The 13,261-nt window shown below is 45.2% G+C and overlaps 1 protein-coding gene and 1 pseudogene across 3 annotated transcripts in view; one reads left to right on the top strand and one right to left on the bottom strand.

Moving 5' to 3' along the window:
- The window catches only part of Drd2 (dopamine receptor D2), a 60,453-nt gene that overhangs the window by 29,567 nt on the left and 17,625 nt on the right, over nt 1–13,261 (bottom strand). The window lies entirely within an intron of this gene.
- Nucleotides 1,132–1,201, top strand: LOC127198873 (uncharacterized; annotated as a pseudogene).

Below are 13,261 nucleotides of genomic sequence, written 5' to 3'. Positions count from 1 at the left end.
AATTACCAGGTTCTTGTCATCAGAGTGGTTGCCATGTCATTTCTGCTAAGATGAGTCTCTTCCATTCGCATTGAGAGCCCCATGTGGCCAGTGCTGGAGAAAATGGATTCTTGTTTACCATTAGGACAACAGTAAGAGTGATAATAACAATGCAAGATGGTTCATCAGGCAGTGAGCACCATGTTGCCCAATAGACGCACCTCTTTCTCCAGCCCTGAAAGAGGCGTAAGTGGTAAATATTACTAACCCTTTTATTACCGACGCAGCAGGAGGTCCACGGGAGGCCAATAGTATTATATGGCTTGTGAGCAACAGTGGAGGACTACAAACCTGAGCTACCTACTAGAAAAGTCTTGGTCTCCTCCAGCACAAGGCCACCCACCCACCACTGTACTCTCAGAGTATGATGGGATGTGCAGAGACACTGTAACCATGTGGCTGTTGACCTATACAATAAGCCTCTGAAATCAGTCCAGTGATTGAATTCTCCAGTATTGATTGACTCGGGTACCTCTGAACACAATGCTAAGAAGCCTGCAGTATTTCTCAGTGCTGATGCAAGCAGGCATGCTGCTGTCTCTCTTGGAACAGGATGCAGTGTGCTTCCACAGACCATGCCTTGGAGAAATGATTGATCACATGGCGATTCCATGGGCTCTAATCTGTATTCTCTCCACCACCTTCAGGCCAGGTTCCAGTAGCCTTGGCCTTCTCGTAGTAAACAGATGGTCAGGAACAGATGTGGTGTCATGGTGTCACGGAGAACAGGAAGACACTGTCTTCAGGAAGCCATCACAGTTTCCTGATAAATGTACACATGGGATGGTGGGACAGAATTCCTGACTGGCTGCCACTGACCTGTCTGTGACTTTTTAAAATTCAAGAATACTTGGTTATTTTCTGTAATCAAACCCACAAAAATAAGAACTTACATATTTAATGCAGTGCATTATCCCTGTATGAATGGGGGGAAACAAGTAGAGTGGTTGGAATGAGAAAGGCTTCCCTAAGTCCATGTGTTTCAATACTTGGTCCCTAGTTAAGAGACTGTTTGGGAAGGATTACAGGAAATGTGTCACCTGAGGCTGGCTTTGAGGTTTCAAAATCCAACACTATCCCTAGTTACCTCTCTTGCTCACTTCAGCAGCACATATACTAAAATGGGAACGATACAGAGAAAATTAGCATGGCCCTGTGCAAGTTACCTCTCTCTGTCTTATGCTTGTAATCAAAATTCAAGCTCTCAGCTCCTGCCCCAGCACAGTGCCTGCCTGTCTGCTGACATGCTCCCCCCTAGGTCATGGACTCTAATCCCCTTAAACTATAAGCCACCAGTAAACTCTTTCTTCTGTAAGTTACATTGGTCTTGGTATCTTATCACATCAGTAGAAAAGTAACTAAGACATAGACCATATGGCTGTTAATTTCTGTAAACACCAACTCAACACAGTAAACTGGGAGATTTCTTTTTTACAAAATTGACAGCACAGCTAAAGTTCCAAAAATTCAAATTCATATATATATATTTATATATAAACATATAAATAAGATTCACATACACAGACACACAGACACAGACACACACACACACACATCCGCAACAGCTTTTCCAGGCTCTGCAATCACCTGAACAAATTTGTAGAGAGAACTAGTTCACACTATTAAAATGAATAAAAAATAAAACAAATTCCCATAAAACAGCATGGTTCTGTAACTATTATGGTACCTGGCATGGTATTATTATTATTATTATTATTATTATTATTATTATTATTATTATTATTATTATTATTATTATTCTCAGTCATCATCTGGAAATAAAATGTTTGGAGGAAAAGTATTAAAACAGCTTTGGTGAAGCATGGTCACTACTACGCATCATAAAGCAGGCACAAGCTATCCTGCATCCAAAGAGGAAAAGCACAGTGCCGTGCCACATCTGCGATGCTGGAAGCAGAGGTTGAAAGGGCATACTTGAGACTTGATTCTACTTTTCAACCAGGGCTGCCATGGCTTTGATGACTAAGAAGGATTAGTACCCAGCCAAGAAGGCAGCTCAACAAACACTGAGTAAACACAGACCTGTGCAGAAGGCCTCTGGCTCTGGGAAAGGATCTTACAGCCCTTGAAGACTCAGCCTATGCCAGGTCAGTGCTCCAGCATCACACACACCTAGGGCCTGGACTGAGAAAGGAGTAGGTTGAAGAGACTCACAGAGCTGAGCAGTCATACTCTGTTCTGTGGCGCCCATGCCTGTCTTCACGGGAGCAGCTCCAGCCACCACACAGCAACCTGTTCCATTCCTTCCTCAATCTCATGTGGGTTGTCCCTAGGTATCAAAATCCATCAATTGCAGGGTTGGCACTCCCTGGCCCCTTTGACTGATCAGTACCAAATGTAGCCTATGTCAGTGAAGCCAGACCCACAGGCCTAGAGCTTAGATTAGACTGAAATCAGGAAGTCCTTTCACCCACTCCTACCCACTGCCAAAGCCATGGCAATAGGTTTGTATTGTCAATTCTGCCTTCCTAAATTAACCTTCTGTCTCTTCTCTTATGGAAAAGCAAGGCTGTATCTGGGGGCTGATCTGTTTTGTGGTTTTTCCTACCTCCACATGTTGTATCACCTGCCTGGTCCCTCAACTTGAGAATCACTGTTTCTCCACTCCCAGGTGTCTAAATCCCATCAGCCCTTTGATTTCCTGAGGGAAGCCCTGACTAGTAAGCTCATTGTGCACTCTTCCTTCTGCTTCCCTGTGTTCTGACTGAGGGTTTAGAAGAGATGACATGTGGACAAACATCCTGGATCCCTGGGGAAAGAGGCCACCTGACATGTCCTGGGAAGTTAGGCAGCTAGAGAAGGAACATCTGGACATCCATTTAGAAATGTCAAGCAACTGTGTAGTGCACATGAGCAGTGATCTGCCAGCTTCCTTTCGGTTGGGGCCAATAGATGAGGCAAGTGGAAGTGGTGAACACTGTCTTCCCAATGACCATAGAAAACATTCAGTGAAGTGGGTTGAGCGAATGCAGGCCTGTGCTAGCACAATGTGGTGGTTAACACCGTAGTCAACTTGACTGGACCGACAGACACTTAGATCATTACAGAGGCTCATTTCTGGCAGTACCTGTGAGGGCATTTCCAGAAACAGTTAGATGATGAGGCTCTGACCTAATCAAGAACGAATCACTGGACAGAGCCGTAAGTTGATGGCATGATATGGAGTTGCTAGAAGGTAGAAGGTAGGTCCCAGGTGACAGAAGTGGGCTCCTGGGGGTGGGGGCACCTATGAGCTATACCTTGCCCTGACCCTTTCCCATGCTCCTTTTCTCTACTTCTTGCCCAGTTCAATGCTCTCTCATGATATAAGACCCCTCTCAACCTATAAGGCAATATACATTCCTCCTTGGTGCAAGTTATTTATGTGTGGCATGTAGTCACGGCAGCATAAAGTAACAAGTACACAGAGTGACCGACATGACAGAGATGTCCCTGTAATCTCTGTGATGACAGCCTGGTCTACAAAGAGAGTTCCAGGACAGCTACAGCTATTACACAGAGAAACCCTGTCTTGAAAAAACAAACAAACAAGCATCAACAACAAAAGATGCTGTCTCCCAAGGGACAGCTATTCTAGGGGGTTAGGCCCAGGATTTTAAGCTGGAGTGAGAGTGAAGGTAAGGTCAGAAATGGCCTTCATATCTGTCAAGTGAATAAACTTAGACAAGTGTGTCACCAACTGTTGAAAGTAGAGAGAGCTTCCTATATTTCCGATGAACACAGAAATGTGTGCTTTTGTTTGAAACTCCCTTATTTGGAAATGATTGTACTGACTGGTAGTACCCTGTAGGCTAAAGCTCATCCACTGGGGAAGATTCAGCTTGCTCCCTCCATACAAAGCCACACAGTACCCCAGTTAAAGAGAATGGACTCCCCCAAGTCCTCACGACGGCCCTCTTTAGGCGTTGAAGAAAGTTTCCTCAAAGAGGCAAATTAATTTGCCCAGAATCTTTCATCTAGTTAGTAGAAGAGGCAATACTCTCTCTATAATTCTTTCCCTAGATTCTCCATTCTCTCTAGGCTGGAATGGACAATGGAGCTTTGCTATCAGGAAAGTCTGAGGCCTGTAGCATTGGCTGCTGGTCTTGATACATTATAAGAGAAATGGAGAGATAGTCTATTGAATCTCTAGAGGCAGAAGAATTCTAGATCAAATGGACAGATGCCATCTTCGAATCATGGTTTTCCATCATTCCTAGGGAGGCCAGGTCCTCTTGAAGAAAGTTACAGCTTCCTTGTCCAAAGTCATAGGGTGAGCTATTTGCCTGCATTCCTCAGAGGGACCTCTGAACTCCACAGAATAACTTCACATGGCAAAATGGAAGCAAACAGTTTTTGGATGTATTGGGAAGTGGTCCAAGATATCACTATGGGTCTCTAGTTCACTGACATACTTAAGATAATGGAGTCAATTAGCTTTATCTTGGACCTTTCTTCCAGTGGGTCAGAAGGTCCCCCAAACAAGCCTTTCGTTATTTCTCTGGCTTCAGAATTCATAGCTCAGATAAACATATCCAGCAACTTGGAGAATCCTCCACGCCACACGACCAGTTGAATCTCTTAGAGCTGCTAAGAGGCTGGCTTAAGGGTCATGTCAATCTAGGGTTTTGTGTGCTTAGGGTTTCCTGTCCATAACGTTTTCCCAATATGGCAGATATGAACAAGAATAAGACCTGAAAACATGAGAGCAATTACTATCCCAAAAGATGAAAGTAACCCCACACTTTGTGATTGTGTTGAATTCTATAATCTACAGAACACTGAGTTTTATAGCAATTTCCTTCCAGCTTCTTCCACTGATATGTATGTGTTAATATACATATATCTTGCTTATTTTTAAAATAGCATTTTGGTTACCCCTTGACAATTACATCTATGTATCAAATCTATTTTTGACCATATTCATACCCTCCATTCCCCTCTCTTACTCCCTTCTACTTCCTCCAAACCTCTTCTCCCCAAGAAGACTTCCCCTCCTACCATCATGTGTTTATTTCATATGTGTGACTCACTGAGTTTAGTTAGGGAGGCTTGCATGTGAGTGAGTGTGCAGGTATTTACTAGAGTACAGGCAACTTCCCAGTGGCTCCGCTGCTGAAGAAAAGGATCCCTCTCTCCCAGTAGCCACTAGCTGCCAGCTAGGGTTGAGGCCTAAGAAGCCCCTCCCTAGCCATGGCATTTTTTGAGCTTTCTGAGACAAGGCCTTGCTATATAACCCAGGCTAGCCAGATAGACGCTATGTAATGTAGGCTGGCCTTGAACTCCCTGCAATCCTTCCTCCCCCGCCTGTGCCTCTAGAGTGCGGATTACAGGCATGTACCTGTCACTCAGCACAGGCATTTCTTGTATCCTTCTGAAAAGCCAGCTTTGTCATCTCACAAGCTCCCCAGCTAATGAATTATGCAAATCTTTGGCACGTACACGTTTGAGAAATAGGTTTTTAACCTTTTGAAAAGTATTACTTTAACAGTTTACGTGACTCAAAAGATAAACACCTGTGGAGGACTCAGCGGGCTGAATTAGAAGGCAGAATAATGTCTGATGTCTCCCCCTCCCCCACATAGACCCCACAGCCTAGCACAATGAATTTCTATCGGCCACCCATCAGAACCCAGAGGGCTGCAGGATAGCCTGCCCGTGTGTGTGGACTATAGACACCATCCAGTCTCAGACAACACAGCCACACTGTGAGAAAGGCAAGTGTTGTCAGCACAGCCTGGGGACAGGTGGCTTCTTTAGGTACTTGTAGTTAGAAAACAAACACATGCAAAAGACAACAGCTACCCCAACCTGTAGGTCCCATTAGGTGGGGGGAATTTTGCCTAAAGCTTTTCTTTTGCTCTCCACACTAGGGAGTGAGGGCAGGGCTACAGGTACCTATAGGCATGCGTATGTGCTTGTGCATGTGCATGCATATGTGTGTGTGTGTGTGTGTGTGTGTGTGTGTGTGTCTGTCTGTCTGTCTGTCTGTGCTCAGAGCTAGAAGGTAGGAGATAGCACCTGCTGAACAAGTGAGCCTTTTGCTCCCCAGAGCGCAAATGCCCGCACATCTACAAGCGTCCCTGACAGCCTAGCCTGACGTCAGCACTTCCCTTCTCAGAGCCAGCCCTTGCTGTCTAGACTACTGCAGACCACGCTTGGTTTTGCTGGTCATTTAATCAGGAATTAGAAGGTCTGGGTCACCACCTTGGCTCTGCATTTTGTTAGCTGCAGGTCTCTCTCTCTCTCTCTCTCTCTCTCTCTCTCTGTGTGTGTGTGTGTGTGTGTGTGTGTGTGTGTGTGTGTTCTCCTCCCCTTCCCTCCAAAGCCCCAGTTTTATCAAAGGAGAGTAACAGTTGCTTTCTTAATGGGACAACGAATATCAGGCTCGCATCTGGCCTCTCCACATACAATGCCAACAGCAAAGAACTCAGCGGTGCCTTCTTAGCTGCCGCTGCTCCTTTCGCTCCCATAGGAAGTGAAGGTACTGAGAACAGTACTGACAGAAATGGGGAAATATGAAGACGGAGTCATTAAAGATTAGCTGCGGTACAGGGCAGTATGTTGAGTGATTTTATCCGTGCATGGTATACCATAGGTATTGCATAGTAATAATTCTCTTAGCTTAAACCTCTCTGAAGCAGTGGGCTTTGCACCCACTGTTAATTACTGTATTTGTGATTACCTATTTTTCATCTATTATCCTGCTTCAGATTTGTAGGTTTTGCCCCTTCGGGTATATCTGTTGAATACTTTAAAAATGCCAGTAAGTGTGAATACCAAAAGAAACAAGACAGAGTCTGCTCTTCCAGAAGATCACAGCTTAAGTTAAAAACAAGGGTAAAATGATTAACACAGCCCATGATGAGATGACAGCACCCAGAGGCCCAGTGACCAGGCTGGGATCCCTGAAGTCAATGCTGGGTCACGGGTCACGTGACTTACAAAGCATCTGGCTTGTCCCTCCAGTCTTTATGCTCTGCCACTAGCATATATTTGTTTAATAAACATAGAATTGAGTGACCTCTCTTGGTGTGTAGGTCACACAAAGTTCCTCTGCTTCGGCAGAGCAACAGCCTCGCTCACCACACACACCAAGAAAGGCATTATCACAGGTACGGGCGTGGTGTGTGAACACTCAACTGTACAGACCGCTTTCCGCAGCAGTTTGGCACTCGGGTGTCTGGCAGGCAGTTTGCTGCAGTTTGATAGCAGCTGCACTTAGGATATTTGTACATCGAGACTACCAAGCGCCACACATGATAGTATTACTTGTTTTTAGTGGGTTGGCTATTAAAACACTCCTCAGTGAATCTTTTTCACAGACGAGAAAATAAAAGGCTGAGTTGTTAAGGAACTCAGTCCACTCAGAATCCCATCTTTTCTTTTGATCCACCCTTTGACCCTCGGTCGCTTGATGAGGGGTCAGCCCATTACCTCTACCTTGCCCTGGCGAAAAGGAAATGAGGAGAAGAACCACCTCTATTCAGGTTCCCAAAAAGTCTCAGGGCTCTCTCAACCTAGGCCAAGGACCCACAGCAACCCCATGCTATCTGTTTCTTTTATTAACGACTTGGAGGCTCCTTGTTCAGCTCCATCAGAAAGGATGAGCCTGCGAGAAGACACTTAGCTTCAATCGGGACAGTAGAATCATCAGCTGACTTGGCTACTGTGGCCATTGCAGGAAAACGGGAGAGAGCAAGTAAGTGTTGGCAAGGGTGTAGGGTAGTCAGAATCCTTGTAAACCTCTTAACGCCGCTGTGAAGCGCTGCGACTGCTGCAGTGAACAGCAAGGGGTTCTTTGAAAAACTACAACTGGGGTCGTAAGCTCTGGCAATCCCATTTCTGGGGAGAGACTCAAAAGAATTGAAAGAACAACGCGCCCACACTTGGTAGAAGCATCATTCACAATGGCAGAAGCCTCAGCAGCCCGGGGAGAGATGATAACGTGTCGGATGTCCATCAGATAGACTGTTACACACCGTTGGAAAGGAAAGAAGCCCTGACGGAATGAACAGAGATACCAGAAGAAATCCTTCCCCTCTGTTCTTGGTTGATTTTCAACAAGCGGGTCACAAATACAGAGGACGGTCTCTTTAACGAGTGGTTTGGAAGACGCCTGATTATGTGCAAGTAGAATGATGAATTACGACACTTACATCACCCTTTACTCAGCAATCGACTCCAAATGGATTAAAAATTTTAACCCTGTGACCTGAAACTGTAAAGCTGTTCAAAGAAAACAAGATATGAACTGGGCAGCTATACCCTACTTTCACATGACCCCAAAACCCAGGCAACAGAAGCAAACCTAGACAGGTTCAAATGAGGCCAAAAGGTTCTGCCGAGTAAAGTAAAAGGAAGAATGGAGATTGTACATTATGAGGAAATATTTGCAAATCCTTTATCAGCCAAGGAGTTCACACCCCAAACACACAGGAAATCCACACTCTCTAGTAGCAGGAAAACCAGTGAGCATTAAACACTGGTGAAGTCAAAGCTCGGTGTTGGGAGTGCTTGCTGTTCTGGCAGAGGGTTCAATTCCCAGCACCCACACTGGGCAGCTCATGGCTACCTATGATTCCAGACCCAGGGGATCTGACGCCTTTCTTCTGGCCTCTGCAGGCACTTGCACATATATGGCACATATACACACAACTTTGTAAACAGATAGAGATAGCCTGAGTGAATATTTCTCAAAAGAAGACATACAAAACTCAGAGAAACAAATGAAAAAAGGTTGATCTAGGTGTAATCATTCATGATTGCAATCTTAGCACTTAGGAAGAAATTAAAGCAAGAGGATTGGTTCAAGGAGCCTGGCCTAGACAGTTGGTTCCAGACAAGCTTGGTCTATGAAGTAACGACACCCTTTCTCAAAAACTAAAACAAAAACTATGAAGAAAGGAGGAGGAGGAGGAGGGGGAGGAGGGGGAGAAGAAGAAGAAGAAGAAGAAGAAGAAGAAGAAGAAGAAGAAGAAGAAGAAGAAGAAGAAGAAGAAGAAGAAGAAGAAGAAGAAGAAGAAGAAGAAGAAGAAGAAGTTGTTGTTACAATCACAGCGTGGTATCTCACACTGTTAGAATGGCTATTGTCAACATGGTGGAAGGTAACAGGTTGAAGGGACAGAGAAAGGTGAACTTCTGTACGGTTGGATGAAATGTGACGTAGTATAACCATTTTAGAAAAAAGGACAAAGATGCTTCTAGAAAATTAAGGTAGGGCCAGCAATATGGCTTAGGAGGTAAAGACACTTTCTGACAAGACTGAAAGGCCAGTTCTATCCCTGGATTCACATGGCAAAAAGAAAATACTGATTCCTGAAAGTTGCACTGTGACTGCCACATATACATCATAGCACACATGCATGCATGCACATGGGCATGCACTCATAGATGTGTATGCATGCATACACACACACACACACACACACACTTTGAATGACTAAATAAATGAAACAAATAAAAACCAAAATATAGTTATCACATGATTTAGCAGTCTTGCTTCTGATATGCACATGCATAATTGATAACCATATGTCAAAACATATTTATGCTTCTACATTTATTGAGTGGATTTTAAAAATGTGTGGTATGCCTATACAGTAGAATATTATGCAGCCTTTAAAAAGACCAAACTCCTCTCACTTGAAACAACACAACTGTGGAGAGCATTATAGTGTGTAATGCTCCAGCCATAGAGGGATACACATTACATGATCACTTGTGTCAACAATCAGAAAAACATCACTGTGAAAAATAGGGAGTCTGAGTGGGGGCTACAAAGGATGAAGGAGAGAAGTGGGCCAGGAAATCAATGCTGGCCAAAGAATGCCAAGTCGTCCCAGCTTGGAGGACTACGTTCTAGCTGTCCACCACATGACAAGGTGATTGTCACTGATAGGATACCCTGAGTATTGTCTCGTATCTGAAAGAGTAGATTTGAATTGTTCTCATCACAAAGAAGTGATGGAAAATGACAGACATTAATTTGCCTGCTTTGCTCGTTCTACAATAAAACGTGTGTCAAAGCCTCATCCTGCCGTCCTAAATATGTGCAATTATCACTCTCAATAAAAATAATTGTATGCCAGGGAAGGAAGAGAGCTGAGGAGGGGAAGGAATGGGGGAGGTGAACAAATAAAAATAAAGTTCAATAGAATTTATACATGAAGATACTGTGTTGAAGCTAATTGTTTTTACACACTAGTCTAAAAGAGTAGTATTTTTAAAAGTTGTTAATTGCTTTTTTATTTTAAGGGAAATCCTACCACATACTCCAACATTGATGAATCTCGAGGACATTACACTAAGGGGGAAAAAAAGATATACTATACAATTGCACTAACACAAAATGTCTACAGTCGTCAGACTGATGGAGAAGAAAGTGGAAGGGTGGTGACAGGTGCAGGTGGCTGGGGAGATGCAGAGCTCATGTTCAATCATGTAGAGGTTCAACCTTGCACAGCAGAAGCATGCCGGAGGCTGCCGTACAGCAGTCAAGATAATTCTTAACCTTGTTCAACTGTACACTTTAAGTGACCCATCACTGGGCTGAAGAGATGGTTCAGTCGAGTGTTTGCTGCACAAATGGGAGGACCCAAGTTCTAGCCCATGACCCGTGTAAAAACAAAACAAAACAAAATTGGACAGAGTGACAGACACATGCCTGCAATCCCAGAACTGGGGACGGGCAGACTGGAGGACCCCTAGAGCTTAAGGCTATTCAGCTTAGCTGGATCGGTTACCCCAGGTTCAGTGAGAGACCTGGCCTCATAAGGTAGAAAGCATTAAAGGAAGGCCTCTGTCCTCCACATGCAGGCACATACACATGTGCACACACATACAACACACAAACACACACAAAACTTTAGCCTCTAGTGGAATTCGTACCCCACCCCACACCTAAATAAATGGATATGGAGGACCCTGGGCACATCATCTGAGGGGCAGCCGTCCCTATGGGAGCTCTGAGACAGGAGTCTGACCTCAAAGGATTTAACCAGCACCGCAGCCAGGTTCTGAAAATGAATGCATGTGTTTTATTTACCAACAGGCTCCCATCTATGCCTACTGAGTGCAAACCTTTTCTCGGGTCCCGAAAGTGATGTAAAGACACCACAGTGTGTCTCCTTGTGCCTTCCAGTCAGTTGGTGGAGAGGTAAGTGATGCCTGGAAAGATGTGAGTACATATGAACCCCGACCGCACGTAAATCCTAACAGTCTGTGAACCCCGTTCGTGAGGCGCTCACTCTCTGAGAGGCATGGTGGCCACCTCAGAGCTTATCTTTCTACTGACACTGGACCGGTAAAGGAACAAAGTCTAGGGACAGAGTATGCCTCAATTTGGCGAACGTGCATGCATTTAACTACAGAAGGAGACAAAGGGCTGAGGAAGGACCTTGCTCTACAGTGAGAAACAGTGGCTAGAGGCTGGAGCCCTTAAGGACACGCACTGCTCTTTCAGAAGACCCGAGTTCAGTTCCCAGCACCCATGTCAGGCAGCTCACAATTGCTGGTAACTCCAGCTCCAGAGGCTCTGATGGTCTCCTCCAGCGTAGACAAATGCTTGCCCTCCTGAATATGCATCACCACACTGATATGTATGCCTAGTTTTTAAAAAATGAAATAAACCTTTATTTTTATTTTGAGAAAGAGGAAACAGTGCTCAAGCTGCTTGCTCTAAAGGCATGAGTCTCTAGAGCCTGCGGGAAAGGATCACTGGGGCTCTGTGCTCAGCCAACACAGCCTGCTTTGGTGAACTCTAGGCCCTAGGGGACTCTGTCTCAACTGAAGTGAACAGTACACACACACACACACACACACACACACACACACACACACACACACACACGAGTGCACATGCACACACTGGTGCACTCATTCCCACATACACACATGCATTCATGTGCACACACTCTCACAGTCACACACATGCATACGTGTGCACATGCACATGCAGTAACACACACACATGCATATGTGTGCATGTGCATACACACTGCATGCAGAAGCAGTGTCCTGTGTCCTCCCTGGCCTGTACAGCCCTGCCTGTGCCAAGGCAGTGAATTTTGAGGTGAATCCTCAGCATGTTCAGTACTTCCCCCAAGTTAAATCCTGCAGCAATAGAATGAGCGAGCTCTACCTCCCTGGCGAAGGCAAAATGAGGCTCTGAAATATCACACACACAGACACACACACACACACACACACACACACACACACACACACACACACACACACACACACCCCTTCACCCCAAGAAGCAGGACAAAAACATCCATGGACTGTCTGGCAACCAAAGCCCCATTTGCATCTAAATGAAAATGAAATCGGCTAGGGCTGGGCCTGCTTGGCTGTGAATGAAATCAGTTCCCCAGTCAGATTTCTATGTCTGCCTTTGCCAGCTTTTGCTAGAGCCGCCTCGGAGCTTTGTCTGCACCACAAAATAATCCAGGCCTCAGAAGCATCTAATTTGGAAATTATGGGCTGTCCGAGGCTGCTCTCTAGGCCACTAGCTTAATGCTGATCCAGGTTACTTTGCAGGCAGCAGTTCTAATCGGCCATAGGCTCTGTCACCTCGGTCTGCTCATTAGAGACAAAGCCAGTTACTGCCAGTCTAGGAAGCTGCCCCACAGCAGGTGGGATCTGATTGGTCAGGGCCCCAGCATCACTGGGGACTGTTACCTAAGACTTGAGTTCTACAAGGCAGTACAGTACAGAGGGAGGCTAGACATTAAGATAATAATAAAAATAATAATTACTTAGCTCCCCAAGGGCTCCCAGCTAGCTAGTGACACAGACAAGACCTGCAATTAGAAAAACAACTACCGGAGGCCACAGATCAGCTGATTAAATGGTGTCTACTCTGGGCATTTAGCAGGTCTCATGCGCAAACACACACATCCCTGTAGCGCACAGAGCAAGAAGAGTCATCGTTTTACAAATGCTTTGTGAAGTCATCGCCTCCTCGGCTCCCTTCTCCTTGGATTTTGTATTCTCTGGCCTGTGTGGGTGAGGTAGGATGCCAGGTCTGGACCAACAGAGAGATTTCATCAGGAAAGCGCAGGCAAGAGAGAATTTGTGTCAAACAACCTCTGCAGGAGGAATGTCGAACTGGTCAGCCATGTACGGCTGAGCATCCCTCTTGCTCCCTCCCAGAGCATCAGCCAAAATTAAAGCCTTAATTTATTTGAAAGGATATGTGCTCATGATCTTGGAGGGA

The sequence above is a fragment of the Acomys russatus genome, chromosome 14 (genome assembly GCF_903995435.1).
Source record: "Acomys russatus chromosome 14, mAcoRus1.1, whole genome shotgun sequence".
Taxonomy (NCBI): Eukaryota; Metazoa; Chordata; class Mammalia; order Rodentia; family Muridae; genus Acomys; species Acomys russatus.
This window is presented reverse-complemented; position numbering and strand designations above follow the sequence as displayed.